Genomic DNA, 15,788 nt, shown 5'->3' with positions numbered 1-15,788 from the left:
ATACCTACTTTATTATATATTGTTTTTATTCATAACTAGCTGTTGCCCGCGACTTCGTCCGCGTGGACTTTAGTTTATAGCGCGCGGTGTCAACAAAATTTGTGTCAAATTTAAAAACTTTTTAAAACCCTGGTAACTGGTACCCCTCTTAGGGCCGCGCTACACCGGAATGGCAGCGCTGAAAGTGCTCGCCTCGCCGCTGCCATTCCGGTGTAGCGCGGCCCTTAATTAATCAAAATACCCAAAAACAGCTGTGCAGTGTGCACATAATCTATACTAATATTATAAATGCGAAAGTATCTCTGTCTGTCTGTCTGTCAGTCTCGCTTTCACACCAAACGCCAAAACTACCGAACTGATTTTAATGAAATTTTGTATACAGATAGTCTAAAGCCTAAGAAAGGACATAGGCTACTTTTTTACTGAAAAAAAGGGTTGTAAGGGGGTGAAAATGCGTAAATTTGTTCAAATTAAGTTAGTTCTAAAAATTCATAATAGATGGCGCCGTGCGTCTTCTACATCGCGCTTACGCTTTCTCAAAAGTCTTTCTATAAGAGGTGGTATCATCTTCCATCTAAGTTTCGATTTTTTTCGATTCTACGGTAGGTATTAAATAATTCAGTACTTTATCTGTGCAGTGACGTAACCTTAAACCTATGAATGATAAATAGTTTATGGGTAAAGTTGTGTAATTGGGGGGCTAAATAGGCTTTAAAATTTGGCATAAAATATAAAGTTTAATATAAAAAAATGAAATACTTATTGTGTGCACACTGGACAGCTGTATTGATTTAATGGGGTACCAGGGTTTTTTATAAAAGCATTTGACACCAATTTTGTTGACATCGCGCGCTATAAACTGAAGTCCACGCGGACGAAGTCGCGGGCAACAGCTAGACATATATTATTTTTAGACTTATGATGCCCCTACTTTAGAAGTTATAGGGGGGCGACACAAATTTTTCCACTTTGGAAGAGTCTCTCTCGCAAACTATTCAGGTTACAAGAACATTATAGAAGAAACTTCAATATGATTTTTAAAGACCTATCCATAGATACCCCACACGCATAGGTTAGATGAAAAAATTTTTTTTTTATTGGTTTAAGGTTTACCATTTATGACGTATAAAAAAAAGTATTTGCTAGATATCGTTCAAACCAATTTTCGTTGGTAGTTTTTATAGTAATGTACATCATATATTATTTTTAGACTTATCATGCCCCTACTTTAGAAGTTAGAGGGGGGGGGGGGACACACATTTTACCACTTTGGAAGAGTCTCTCTCGCAAACTATTCAAGTTAGGAAAAAATTACATGAGAAACTTCAATATGATTTTTAAAGACCTATCCATAGATACCCCACACGTATAAGTTAGATGAAAAAAAAATTTTTGTTTCAGTTGTACCTATTTAAAATTTTCAATAATTTTTCCATTTTTGTATCAAAGTTTTGATGCGGTTTACAGATTACATCTACTTACCAATTTTCAATAGTATAGCTCTTATAGTTTCGGAGGAAAGTGGCTGTGACATACGGACGGACAGACAGACAGACATGACGAATCTATAAGGGTTCCGTTTTTTGCCATTTGGCTACGGAACTAGGCTAGAACTGGCTAGGTCTCTTTAATTTTTTGGAAGATTCCCCCTCGCTCTCAGCCTGGAGAATTTTTTCTTTGTTTTTCCATATTGTGGACACGGTAGAGCGGCTAAATCCAAAGCGTTTGCCAACATCACTTATCTTCTCCCCTGTTTCTATTGCGCGCAAACGTTACTCAAGTCATGGCTCGTGTCACGTCATCTCATTCATCAAACGTCACTCAAGTCATGGCTCGTGTCATGTCATCTCATTCATCAAACGTCACTCAAGTCATGGCTCGTGTCATGTCATCTCATTCATCAAACGTCACTCAAGCTCATCGTTCGTGTCATGACGTCATATTCATCGACCGTCGCTCAAGCTCATCGTTCGATTCATATGACGTCTCGTGTATGTAGTCGTAGAGATCGGCCGTCGCTCCAGCTCACCGTCCGAAACTCTACTTCTACGTCTCGTAATCTCTGGACGTTGCTCAAGCTCCTTGTCATCAGGAATGGGTGTACATAAAGATCTTCATTCTCCGGTGAGGCTCACGCTCCTAGCTGCCTCGAGGTTCATGTAGCGAAAATCACGTAGACCCCGTCTCCACGGAACATGCATCGCCACTGCCAGTCGCCACACTCAGTGTTGCCATATATACAGATTTCTCCGTATTCATACAGATTTTTGGTGAGTAATACAGATAAGTACTGGATAGAGATATTTATACAGAATTACAGATTTTTGTGAATATGATTAATTTTGTAAAAATTCAACAACGAAACAGGCTAAATCGGGCACCATTGAAGGTCTTTTGCATACAAAGTAACTGACTGGTGCGAAACAATCCTATAATCTAGAGGTTAATGAGCAGTTGCTGTCAAAATTTAAAAAAAAAATTAAAAATGAAAATAATTTTTTTTATTATGTTAAGCATAGACTTAATATATATTGTCGTAAAGACCACCTGACAACCCGAAAATGCGTTACCATTTTCGATCTGTCAATGTGTGCGTGTGCTAGTGATGTATATTTTACTATCGATAGTATAGTATTTTGCTATCGATAGTTTAGTCCGCTCGAGTTATTTTACCTGAGTTTCTATAAGAAATAAATAATATGCAACTTTGACAGATTAGTATTTCAAATTAGGTATCATAAATTTTAATTGGCAAAAAAAGGTGACGATTGAAAAGAAGATACACATTTTCTTTTGGAATAATTTTTCAATCATCGGATATGTTATGACGTGAGGTTCTTATAGGGGTAAATAATATACACATAACACATTATAAAGTTACTTATTTATTACTCAGGTAAAATCTGTCTTTACATTGAAAGTAAACGTTGAAAGTAAACAACACACATAGTATATTATATTTTATTCTTAAATTAAATACATATCATAAAATATCATAATATTTTTTATTATAATTATTTTTAACCGACTTCCAAACAGGAGGAGTCTAGACGTTCGGCTGTGGATATATTTTTTATGTATGTTCAACGATTACTCCGCCGTTTATGAACCGATTTTTAATTTTTTTCTTTTGTTGTACATTGTATTGTTCCGAGTAGGTATCATGTTCACAAAAGTGGTGGTCTGGTGATGGAAACCATGAGAAATCGAGGTGACTCCTTGATATTCAAATAGGAACATATTATGGTCCCAGAAAACGTTCAAAATCTTTCGATTAACAAATTTAAAAAAGTAGTCAAAGAACGTTTTGTGCCAAAGCCTATTATAAGGTCAATGATTTCATAAACGATGGCACATCTTGGGAATGCTGAATTACTGCTTGCAAGGCTACTTCTACATGACTTACAATTATTATGTATCTATCTATGTTAACATTGTATAATTTTTAGTTACAGCATTGTAAATTTTATTTTAAAAGATTATTTTTTTTCTCACTTTTTTTGGTAAAAAGTGGGCCCCGTGCGAGTTTCTTACGCCGGTTCTTCTCGTCGGCTTAGTTCCCGAACCGGTAGGCACCATGTATTATGAAAATATATTTTATTTTTATTCAGAAATAAAGCAATTTTGATTTTGATTTTTTAAAACACCAACTGTAGGTTAAAACACCAATAGAAAACCTTAAGGACAGCTAAAAAGAGTAAAATTATCATTTTTTAAACAAAAAATTAAAACCGACTTCCAAGGTAATGACAATTCTTATTCTGTACTCAGTATTAATTCTGTTCTCAATCTTCATTATTTTGCAATCGGTACCAGCTAACCTAATCGCCACTTCTCTGACAGAATAGGCATAACTGCAACTTATATACTTAGGACTGGTACCAACTTCAAAATTATGAAGATTGAGTACAGAATAAGGATTATTTAATACTTTTTAGTTCATTTAAGTATAATCTTATATGAACTAAAAAGCAATAATTGCTTATAATTACTTATTTTTTTTCAAACTTACTGGCACAAATAAAGTTGGCATAGCTCCTTTAACCAAAATAGTATTTATTCTACTTTTTATTTAAAATTTTTCAATGAAATGTTTGCTGCATATTGTTGAATTTTTCTTGGGATTCCAACCAACACGCCCAATTAATTTCAGCCATTTTCCTCTTATTAGAGGATCTTGAGGGAATCTGTAAAACAAATGATTATGATATATAAATATAAACCTTCCTCTAGTTTTAGAGTCACTCTTTATTATAGTAGTTATATTATATTAGCTATATTATAATATACTATTAGTTAAAATAAGATAATGTGTCCTTTTTAGTCCGGCCGCACAATATCTGAATTTGTGATCACTAAAATTCGGACGCCCCGCCCCGCTCATACATTTTGACACGTCGGAAATTCTTTAGTATGATGGGTCTACAACAAAATGTATGAACAGAGTGCGTTCCGCCGGGCGTCCGAATTTTTCTGATCAGATGTGCGACCTGGCGGGCGGTGATAAAATATAAAGGTAAATGATTTTTAATTTTAGTTTTATGTTATTGTAAAATATCGATAAGCATATCGATAAATTTGATTCAAGCACTAGCGTATATTTAAAAAAATTTGATGAATATTTTTTCTTCAAAATTTGTGTAATATAAGAACAATAGTACCTTTAGTTACGCAAAATATGAAAGTAAAAGGGAGGATTCATAATATTTTATTTGAAATAGAGAACTAAAGACAGAATAGAGCGAAAATAAACACATCGTAGCAATTAGGACATGAAGATTAATTACCTGTGAAATGTATATTTTTCAGGATTATTCTTATGATTTACACTGCAAGCACAGCACAAGTCAACATTTTTAAATATAATAATATTTATTAAAAATAACAAACAGATTGAACAATATATTGGAAATACCGAAAGGGCATAAAAACGACTGACGACTTTTGACGACCTGTCAAATAAAAGTGGTTACAATTTTCATTAGACTGCCTCTCTCTTTTCATCTATATATAATTCCATAAAGGATTTTCTTCTCTCTCGCACTCTTTGTTGGTCTTTAGCATTATAGGTATATGATGTTAAGGGACTTTTTCACCACTTCCTGATAAGTGCCGGATACTTAACTTTGTCGACATGACGTAAGTAGGTACCTATGGAGAATCTGTCAAAAAATTTGTGGACAGCCTTCCGCCGGTACGTTAATCAGGAAGTGATGAAACAGGCCCTTAGTGTGTTTAATTTTTTTTCTATTAGATTTTAATTTTTTATAAATAAAAAGTTACCAATTTATGTACGAGTATATTTTTATTTATTATACGATTATCACCATATCACGTCAATAGGCCTCTTGGATATCTCTAGTGGCGCGGCGAGTGGCAGATTCAGCCAACACGTGAACGTCAGAGTGCGATCAGCTGTAAAATACGGTTTACTAGTTTTAATGAAAACACGTTGAAAACGTTAAAAAGTGCTCCTATATTTTTCACCATTTTATACTGATTTAAAAGAGATTTTTGAAAGAGAGAATGAACGTAAATTTTTAAATTATTCTTTTTTTATGGTTGACTTATTGCGAGGTTGGCTCGCGTCGGTTTTTTAATTAAATCCAAAGTTCGTTACTGATTAATTAATGTAATAAATTAAAATCCACCATGACACACCACTAAAACGAAATATTTAACAATGCTTGCTATTTTTATAACAAGGTAACAGGCATACTTGACATACAAATGACATACAAACATAAGTATAAATAGGAAAATATGGGCGGTACGAGGTACTGTTGTGTTGTAGGGAGCAATCTCGGATTCGTGAATTAACGTTTTATTCGTTTCTGAGACGGAATTGGGAAGCGTATCGAAAGCAACATGCCGATTATTAATCACGCTGAAATCTAAATTTCGCATGAATATTTCTAAAATATCACGTGCAAGTTATTTTTAATATCATTGTTTTAAGTATAATAATAATATATTGTAATTGAAATAACGATATAAATAAAATTATTGTCGATTCAATTTTTATTAAGTACCTACTAATTCCTTCAATATTCACTTTCACATATTTAATATAATCATACCTACTATTATACTCATTACTGATATTACTAATTTACTTATAATATTATAAGTGCGAAAGTGTATCTGTCTGTTACCTCTTAACGCCTAAACTGCTGAACAGATTTTGCTGAAATTTGGCATGGATAACTCCATAATATATTCTTAAGAGTCCCGAAAAAGGACATAGACAGTGGCGTAACTATAAGATCCGGGACCCGTGGCAAATTGATGGGGCTCTATCAGTAAAAATCGTCACGTTTATAATAAACATTATTATGTTCTTAAACATTTTTGCCCATTTGGGTCGGGGGCCCGTGGCATTTTGCCAGCCCTATATTTACGCCACTGGACATAGGATACTTTTGTCTCGGGAAAATGTACGGTTCCCGAATCCCGCGCGGTTACTCCGTTGTGCAAGAGTTATGGCACAACGGAGTTGCGAGCGTCATCTAGTAAATTTATTATATTACATATTAATCATAAAAATCAAAGAAAATTTTCTTTGGTAATGAAATACATCTGCATTTTCCATTTTTATTTTGCATGTAGTCGATTACCTACTCTGGTCTGTGGTATTACTTTCACGCGGATGATTCATTCTCCATCATCATGGATTTCGAAGTCTTCGTGAACATAATTGCTTTGGAATTAGTTTGTGCTCTATAATTTTTAATTAGGTAAACAACCTGTTTTTAGCAATCCATACTAATATTATAAATGCGAAAGTATCTCTGTCTGTCTGTCTGTCTGTCTCGCTTTCACGCCAAAACTACTGAACCGATTGCAATGAAATTTTGTACACAGTTATTCTAGAGTCTGAGAAAGGACATAGGCTACATTTTGATGTGGGAAAATATCTTATTTCCATGAAAATATCAATGAAAATGAATTCGCATTGCGCGTGGCCAGCGCTCATCCCGGGGGTCCTGGGTTCGAGTCCCGCCGGCGGAACAAAAAGTTTTCAATGTTCCTGGGTCTTGGATGTGTATTAAAATAAAATTTCAAAAATCTTAAACATATTTTATGTATAATATTATAAAAAATCCAGAAATATATCGATGCAATGAACATTTTAGTTCTAATACGATTCAACAGATGGCGTTTTATTTTTTACTTTATTGTAACATAGAACTAATCATACTTATTAGTTACTATGTTTTTGTTTACAGTTTTTAATACGTTAGAATATTATGTTTAATAATAATAAAAATCAATCTATCTTATCTTATAGAACTCCTACTGCATTTCTAATAAGTATATGTGACAAGTTGACAACAGAAGGCGCTCTAAAATAAAGGAGTTCGAGTGTACCGTGTTGGCCTATATTCCATCAAGAAAATATATCAATGCAATCAACATTTTAATTCTAATATATAAAAACAGATGGCGTTTTATTTTTTACTTTATTATTGTAACAGAACTAATCATACTACTTTACTATATAATATTGTTTTTATTCATAACTAGCTGTTGCCCGCGACTTCGTCTGCGTGGACTTTAGTTTTGGCGTTTGGCGTGAAAGCGAGACTGACAGACAGACAGAGATACTTTCGCATTTATAATATTAGTATAGATTATATGCACACTGCACAGCTGTTTTTGGGTATTTTGATTAATTAAGGGCCGCGCTACACCGGAATGGCAGCGGCGAGGCGAGCACTTTCAGCGCTGTCATTCCGGTGTAGCGCGGCCCTAAGAAGGGTACCACTTACCAGGGTTTTAAAAAGTTTTTAAATTTGACACAAATTTTGTTGACACCGCACGCTATAAACTGAAGTCCACGCGGACGAAGTCGCGGGCAACAGCTAGTAAGTAATAACTTAGAAGATGATCTTACAAATAAATAAATACAAAGTAAAAAATCATATTCAATGAATTTGAAAGAATATTTCATGATCGTGTATATTTAAGTAAATATAGCTTTCGATAAGTACTGATTTTCCGCGGAAAAAGTCTGCTGAAATATTATGAAGTCCACAATCAATAATAATTTGGCTCATTACTTTTTATTGTCCTAAAAATATAAACAATTACCAAAAAAGTGCAATGACTTGTATGAGAATCATATGAGAAAAGCGCCCGTGAGTTTCCGCCGTCAACCGACCCACGGCGTTGCCGTAGCTTAGCAACGATATCCAAGAGGCCTATACATATCCCTTTTTTTCATAAAAAAGCGTGGATAATGATTAATAGGTATTTTTTTGTTGACTTTAATACAGATTTTATACAGAAAATTGAGACAATATGACATACAGATTTTATACAGATTTTAGCAGTTTCCACTACAGATAAAAGGTCGAAACCATCTGGCAACACTGGCCACACTTGTACTTCTCGATCGCTCACCAAGTTGCAACCAGGCTCATCATGAATTACGGTCAATCTGAAACTTGCAATTGTTTGTGTTAGATCATAATATTGCCTTTTATTGTTTTTTAAAGCAATGGATGTGCACTTAAAAAAATGTAGACATGATTTGAATTTTTCCTTAAGTACTTAAGTTTTATTCCAATAATTATGTGCTCATCACTGCATCAAGGATTTTTCCAAGTTAAATTAAAAAATATAGTTATGTTTAATAGGAGACTTGTTGTCATAATTATTATGCCTGTGTTTAGGCAATTACAACTGTAGGTAACTAGTTATTTAACTTTATGGAAAACATTACATTAATTAATAATAATAGGACAGTCAATCAGAATATTAATTCATTTTTATATTAAATACCATTGTGCTTTCATAACTTTTGTCTTATTTAAAACATGAATTTAATATTAAAACTTATCTTTTTAATTATATTAAGTATTTAAATCTTTATTTATATTGATTGATTTTTCTGCAGCGCAAAAGTAATAATATAAATTACGTATGTATTTTCCAAAGAAGAGGAAAAATCTATTTTTGAGTTTTTGGGAGAATGTGAAAGAGTGATGTTGTGTTTTTATGGTTTTTATCACGGACGTAAAAAAAGTACTTTTTTACGTCCGTGGTTTTTATATTATTTTCCTAAAATTGTGTTATCTGGGTTTTTAATGTGTAATATTGGTAGGATATTAACCATTAAATATTCGTTATCGTGCACAAGTGTGGGAAAGTGATGTAGTAACCAGAAACGTGCTCTTTTGTATTCCCTCCAAAACTCCATCAAAAGTTTCAGTAAAGCGTCCTACCACTTTGAATCGACCGACTTAACTTCTTGACTGTATTGACTTTATACTTAAACTTTGACTAGACTTTGGACCTGACTGACCTGACGTTAATATATAAAAAATTATATTAAAGAATATTGTTTTCCCGCCATAATATTATACTCGACACTGGCCATGGTTATAGCCGAAGTGCCATTATATGAAAAAAAAATCTATTTTAACTTTTGAAAGTACTAGTTTATTTTTTTTAATTCTTAAAATTGTGTTAATACATTTTCCTTTAAGGCTTTACATCATATTAAGTAGGTACCTACTATGAGTGTGACAGTGCCAGAGACATGATACTTATAACTAGGCGCACCCAAAAACGATGTTTTCCTAAAATAAGTTCTATTTCTTTAACAATACGGTAGGTATTTCCCTCTAAGCGGTAGCATGCAAAAAGCGGTCCGAGCGAGAGCGTTCCCGCTGGTAGTGTGTCCTTGTCTGACTTCTTGCCAGCTCACATTATCATTTCTTTTGATAAAAATGTTAGAAAATGAAATACTTTTCTTTTTAATAATTTGCCAATACGAACGTTTCGTAAACTTGGAAACGTGTTTAAACGAAGTTGTACAGTTTTAATAATTAATATATTAGGTAATTGTACTCGAAAGTATAATTCAAAACTGAGCAACAGTATCTGTGGTAATAAGATATTTTGGTACTGGTAATACTAAATGTAAGATGGCGATTTGCTTTGGTTGTTTGTTTGTTTTTCGTGTTTCGATTTGCAACACGAAAAAGCCCTTTTTCGTAATAAGTTTATTATATTTTTATGAAAAACGGTGAATTATTGTCGTGTGAAAGGTGACAGGGTGCAATAATGAGTAGGTAGTTGCTATTCCTTCTACGGGAAAGTATAAACAACAATCTTAATCTTTAGGGTAACCATGAATTTGAATTATTGGAGATGCACCAAATAGCATGAAAAGTATAAAGTAAGAAAAGTAATATGGATTTCTTTTGAGTCGGTGCTAGCTAAATAAATCCTGGCTTTTATTTTTTACCTATACTATCGGAAACCGCCGCTTATACCGCCTATATATTACCGCTATTAGCTAGACTCGTTATCAATAACCAGATAATGCCCGGAATTCCGTTGCGCAAAAATTCGCTTATTGCATGGGAACCGTACATTTTTCCGGGATAATATCCTATCCTTTCCCGGGACTCAAAGTATCTACATGCCAAATTTAAAAAAATCGGTTCGGTTTGAGCGTGAAGAGGTAACAGACAGACGGACACACTTTCGCATTTATAATAATATTATAATATATATATGACATAAGTATAATAAGTATGGATGGCTAAAGGTAGGGACTTGAAGTACTCATAAAATCCATAAGTATATTTCAATAATAATAAATAAGTAATAAAATTGAAATTTAATAAATAGTATATAAGTTTATGGGGGGCTCCTATACAAAACACAATTTACAAACTGTGTTTTGTATGGGAAACAATATTTTTCAACTTTGACTTTATAACGCTACGGATTCCTTCCTTCATGCGCGAGTCCAACTCGCACTTGGCCGATTATTTACTTTTAAATAAATTAGGTATATACCTGTAGTTAGGTAGGATGGATATCACAATACCTGAATTTGTATAGTTAGGTAGTCTCATATTTTGCTGTTTGGTTATGGTCACCACATTAGAAAGAGACACACTACCACCGGGGGCCCTCTCACTCGGACTGTTTTTTGCGCCACAGTGCACAGTCTAGTTGTAAGTATCATGTCTCTGGCCAGTGCATGCACAACCGCTGTATTAAAAAAAATATCTAAATATTCGAAATCATTTGAACTGTTTTATCCATGTTTTATCCGTTGATTTATTACAATCTGTATTGTTTTACCAACAACGAAAATGGGGCATATAATATTTTCTAGAAAAATAAATCGATGAATATATCTTCACCTAAATTTTTATGAACCATTATCAACAATAGAAAAGTTATATTACTAATCAAATTAATTGTACTTAAAACACACTAACTCGACAAACAATATTAATAATTATTGTTATATTATTAAAACGCACTTACGTTTTTCATACTGAGGGCGCCGAATTGGATCCATTATCCACTTCTGAAGATATTATCAAAGACTTCAATATTTATGTTTTAAACTCTTTATTATTCCATGTTACGTACAAAATGCTCTTAATATTCCATAATCATGCATTTAAGACTTTGATGTTTCTTGAAGATTGATTTTAGCCTGCCATCTTTTCCGTAGGTACGTCAACGGCATCTGCCAACAAATATATACTAGTAATCTGTGTCTGCCAAAGAGAATATAATCACTACGTTTTAGCATCTGCCTTCATTTTCCCCGACCGGATGTATTCTATACAATTGTATTACTAGAATCAATCTCCCGGAAATCAAAACATCTACCATTACATTTAACATCCTGTAATCATGAAATATTTATTGACTAGCTGTTGCCCGCGACTTCGTCCGCGTGGACTTCAGTTTATAGAGCACGATGTCAACAAAATTGGTGTCAAAAGCTTTTATAAAAAAACCCTGGTACCCCTTAAATCAATATAGCTGTGCAGTGTGCACACAATAAGTACTTCATTTTTTATATTAAACTTTATATTTTATGCCAAATTTTAAAGCATATTTAGCCCCCCAATTACACAACTTTACCCATAAACTATTTATCATTGATAGGTTTAGCCCCAATTTCACCAACGTCTGTTAGTGTTAACAGCTTGTTAAAATGTCTTGTCTTCTCTTTCACTCATATGAAAAACGAAACAGCTAACGTGATAGTAATTCGAGCATTAACTTTAACAGTCGTTGGTGAAATTTGGTCTTAAGGTTACGTCACTGCCTGCACAGATAAAGTACTGAGTTATTTAATACCGTAGAATAGATATAACAATCGAAAAAAATCGAGACTTAAATGTAAGATGATACCACCTCTTATAGAAAGACTTTTGAGCAAGTGTCAGCGCGATGTAGAAGACGCACGGCGCCATCTATTATGAATTTTTTGAACAAATTTACGACCCTTACAACCCTTTTTTCCAGTAAAAAAGTAGCCTATGTCCTTTCTCAGGCTTTAGACTATCTGTATACAAAATTTCATAACAATCGGTTCGGTAGTTTTGGTGTTTAGCGTGAAAGCGAGACTGACAGACAGACAGACAGAGATACTTTCGCATTTATAATATTAGTATAGATTATGTGCACACTGCACAGCTGTTTTTGGGTATTTTGATTAATTAAGGGCCGCGCTACACCGGAATGGCAGTGGCGAGGCGAGCACTTTCAGCGCTGCCATTCCGGTGTAGCGCGGCCCTAAGAGGGGTACCACTTACCAGGGTTTTAAAGTTTTTAAATTTGACACAAATTTTGTTGACACCGCGCGCTATAAACTAAAGTCCACGCGGACGAAGTCGCGGGCAACAGCTAGTTATGAATAAAAACAATAATATATAATAAAGTAGGTATGATTAGTTCTGTTACAATAATGAAGTAAAAAATAAAACGCCATCTGTTTTCATATATTAGAATTATTAAAATGTTGATTGCATTGATATATTTTCTGGATGGAATATAGGCCAACACGGTACACACGAACTCCTTAGAAATGCAGTAGGAGTTCTATAAGATAAGATAGATTGATTATTATTATACCAAGTGATAATATTATTAAACATAATATTCTAACGTACTAAAAACTATAAACAAAAACATAATAACTAATAAGTATGATTGTTACAATGAAGGAAAATTTGGTTGCCTGGAAGAAACCGCTGAAAGCGGTAAGGCCGCCTATTTGCTATGTTCCTTGCCTAATGTTGTTTTTGTTATTTTATATTGTTTATAATGCAAATAAAGAATTTATAAATAAATAAATAAAAATAAAACGCCATCTGTTGAATTGTATTAGAACTAAAATGTTCATTGCATCGATATATTTCTGGATTTTTTATAATATTATACATAAAATATATTTAAGATTTTTGAAATATTATTTTAATACACATCCAAGACCCAGGAACAATCGAAAACTTTTTGTTCCGCCTGCGGGACTCGAACCCAGGACCCCCGGGATGAGCGCTGGCCACGCGCAATGCGAATTAATTTTCATCGATATTTTCATGGAAATAAGATATTTTCCCACATCAAAATGTAGCCTATGTCCTTTCTCAGCTCTAGAATAACTGTATACAAAATTTCATTGCAATCGGTTCAGTAGTTTTGGCGTGAAAGCGAGACAGACAGACAGACAGAGATACTTTCGCATTTATAATATTAGTATGGATACCGAGATAATCAAATATATTATTAAGGTTTAACGTAAATTATTACATAAACTAAACATAAAGCATACACAAGTAACGATTTGAGTACTCACAGGGGGAAGGTGTAAGAGCTGTTGATTATTTTACTCGCCGTTAGAACTTTTTTATTTCAATAAAATCATTGTTTCAAACTTACGTTTGAAATGATAATTCCAATATTGTGATGCCTTCATAAGGGAGTAAGGATTAAAAACTTGCACGAAACTTGCGTCTAAATATTTCTATTCGTCGTCTATTTTGAAGCATTTTCTAATCCTGAAAAAAAAAAAACATTTAGTCCATGACAATATTTTTATCGATACGGTATAAATTTATACTTCAAGCAAGGTGCATCCCTAAAGCACACGTAAAAATCTATGACATATTTGTAGCCAAATTATTACTTGATGTGACATTTTTATCACTAATGGCATAAACAGCATGATTAAGCGATTATTAAACTTATAAATTTTCTTTTTAACTTACAAAAAATACCGATTGATAAGCCCAAAAAACGTTGTTGAAAACGTACGTATGTTATGTTAAATCCACGTGTTTGAGGCACTCCTTGGCCGTTATTATGGTTTATTATTTAGCGGAACCACAAAACCCAACAAGATATTGCATTTAACGTTCACTAAACACTTTTATTAGCACTTTTAAAACATGAAATATGAAGACCGACTCCTTTGTTATGTTCTACTCGGTCGGACATAACATTACTGGCTTTTGACGTTTATACACCGATATGAGCTTTCTCTTTCACTCAACTTACTGCATCGTAAGTAAGAAAGAGTAACATTATCAACTCAAAATATCAATCAACTCCCTCTAATAGTATTATACCTTCATGGCAGGGACTTTATATTGACCAAAAACAATAAATAATCATATTCGTCAAAATTTTGTTTTTATTTGTTTTATAGTGTCGGATTTTTATGTTTCAAAGACTTTGTTTTTGTGAAAATTGTGTATTGTTATGTGAACTTAACAAACTCAGTTTTTACAAATTCAAGTTTATTGAAACATAAAAATCTGACAAAGATATCCTATCCCCATAATATCCTAATACACACATACAAACATAAACGCACACATACACACCTGTGGAGTTTTATCGCCCCAATTTAAGATGGCGCTAGCTATCGCATCAAATGTCAATTCGTGAGCCGTCAAACTCTTCTTATTGCGGCTCTTCACGATGGGCCAGCGTAATGGGCCATCACGATGGCCCAGCGTGTGGAGGACGTAGTGGCGTAGGATGGCCGATGGCGCCAGCGCTGGCCGTGGAATGGCGGCAGTGTCGGTTTTTCGGCCGCACATCAAAGGATGATGGCCCAGCGATGGCGGTACGCCTCCACACGTTGGCGATACGACAGTCGGTGCCTGACCGCGGTCGAGTGAGGACGTCGTAATTCGTATTTCAATTTACGAATTTAATTCAAAATGACGAGTACGTGGTCTCATAATTAATGAAACTATATTAATATGATAAAGCCGAAAGTTTGTATAAATGTTTGTTACTTTTGTTACTCTTTTACTCAAAACTACTGAACGGATTTTAATGAAACTTTATAATAATTATTATTATAGCTTTTACATTATATATGTACGTAACTTCTGACTCTTTAAAGATACAATTTCGGGAGTTTTGGCGTTGTTTTAAGAACGGAAAGCATATTATGCTATTATTACATTCATCATTGTCATCATCATCACTACCATAAACCATTATTTTAAATTTAGTCTCGAAATAACTATTCGTAGAATTCAAGAGAAGGTTTATATTAGGAGGGGAGGTAATACGAAGTTCACCGGGTCATCTGGTGAAGTCATAAATTATTAAAAATGCACGTTTTGCATTGCCGCAATGGCTAATGCTTACACGTCCATCTTGAACGACGTTTAGATCACAAGTGAACACGGCCATCATGTAGAGGCGTTGCGACCATTGCATAGCCATCGCATGCGCCATTCGATCGCCCAGCGCTGGCCCATCCTGAAGAGGGGCCATAAGACGCTTATCTGTCTACAAATATATACTAGTAATTTGTGGTAAGAATTCAGAAACAATATACTAGTAATCTGTGTTCAGAAAGCGCTGGCCCATCTTGAAGAGGGGCCATAAGACGCTTATCTGTCTACAAATTTAAACTAGTAATCTGTGGTAAGAATTCAGAAACAATAAACTATCTGTGTTCAGAAATGAAATTATACTAGTAATCTGTGAAT

The sequence above is a fragment of the Aricia agestis genome, chromosome 1, assembly GCF_905147365.1.
Source record: "Aricia agestis chromosome 1, ilAriAges1.1, whole genome shotgun sequence".
NCBI lineage: Eukaryota > Metazoa > Arthropoda > Insecta > Lepidoptera > Lycaenidae > Aricia > Aricia agestis.
Note: the sequence above shows the minus strand (reverse complement) of the source record.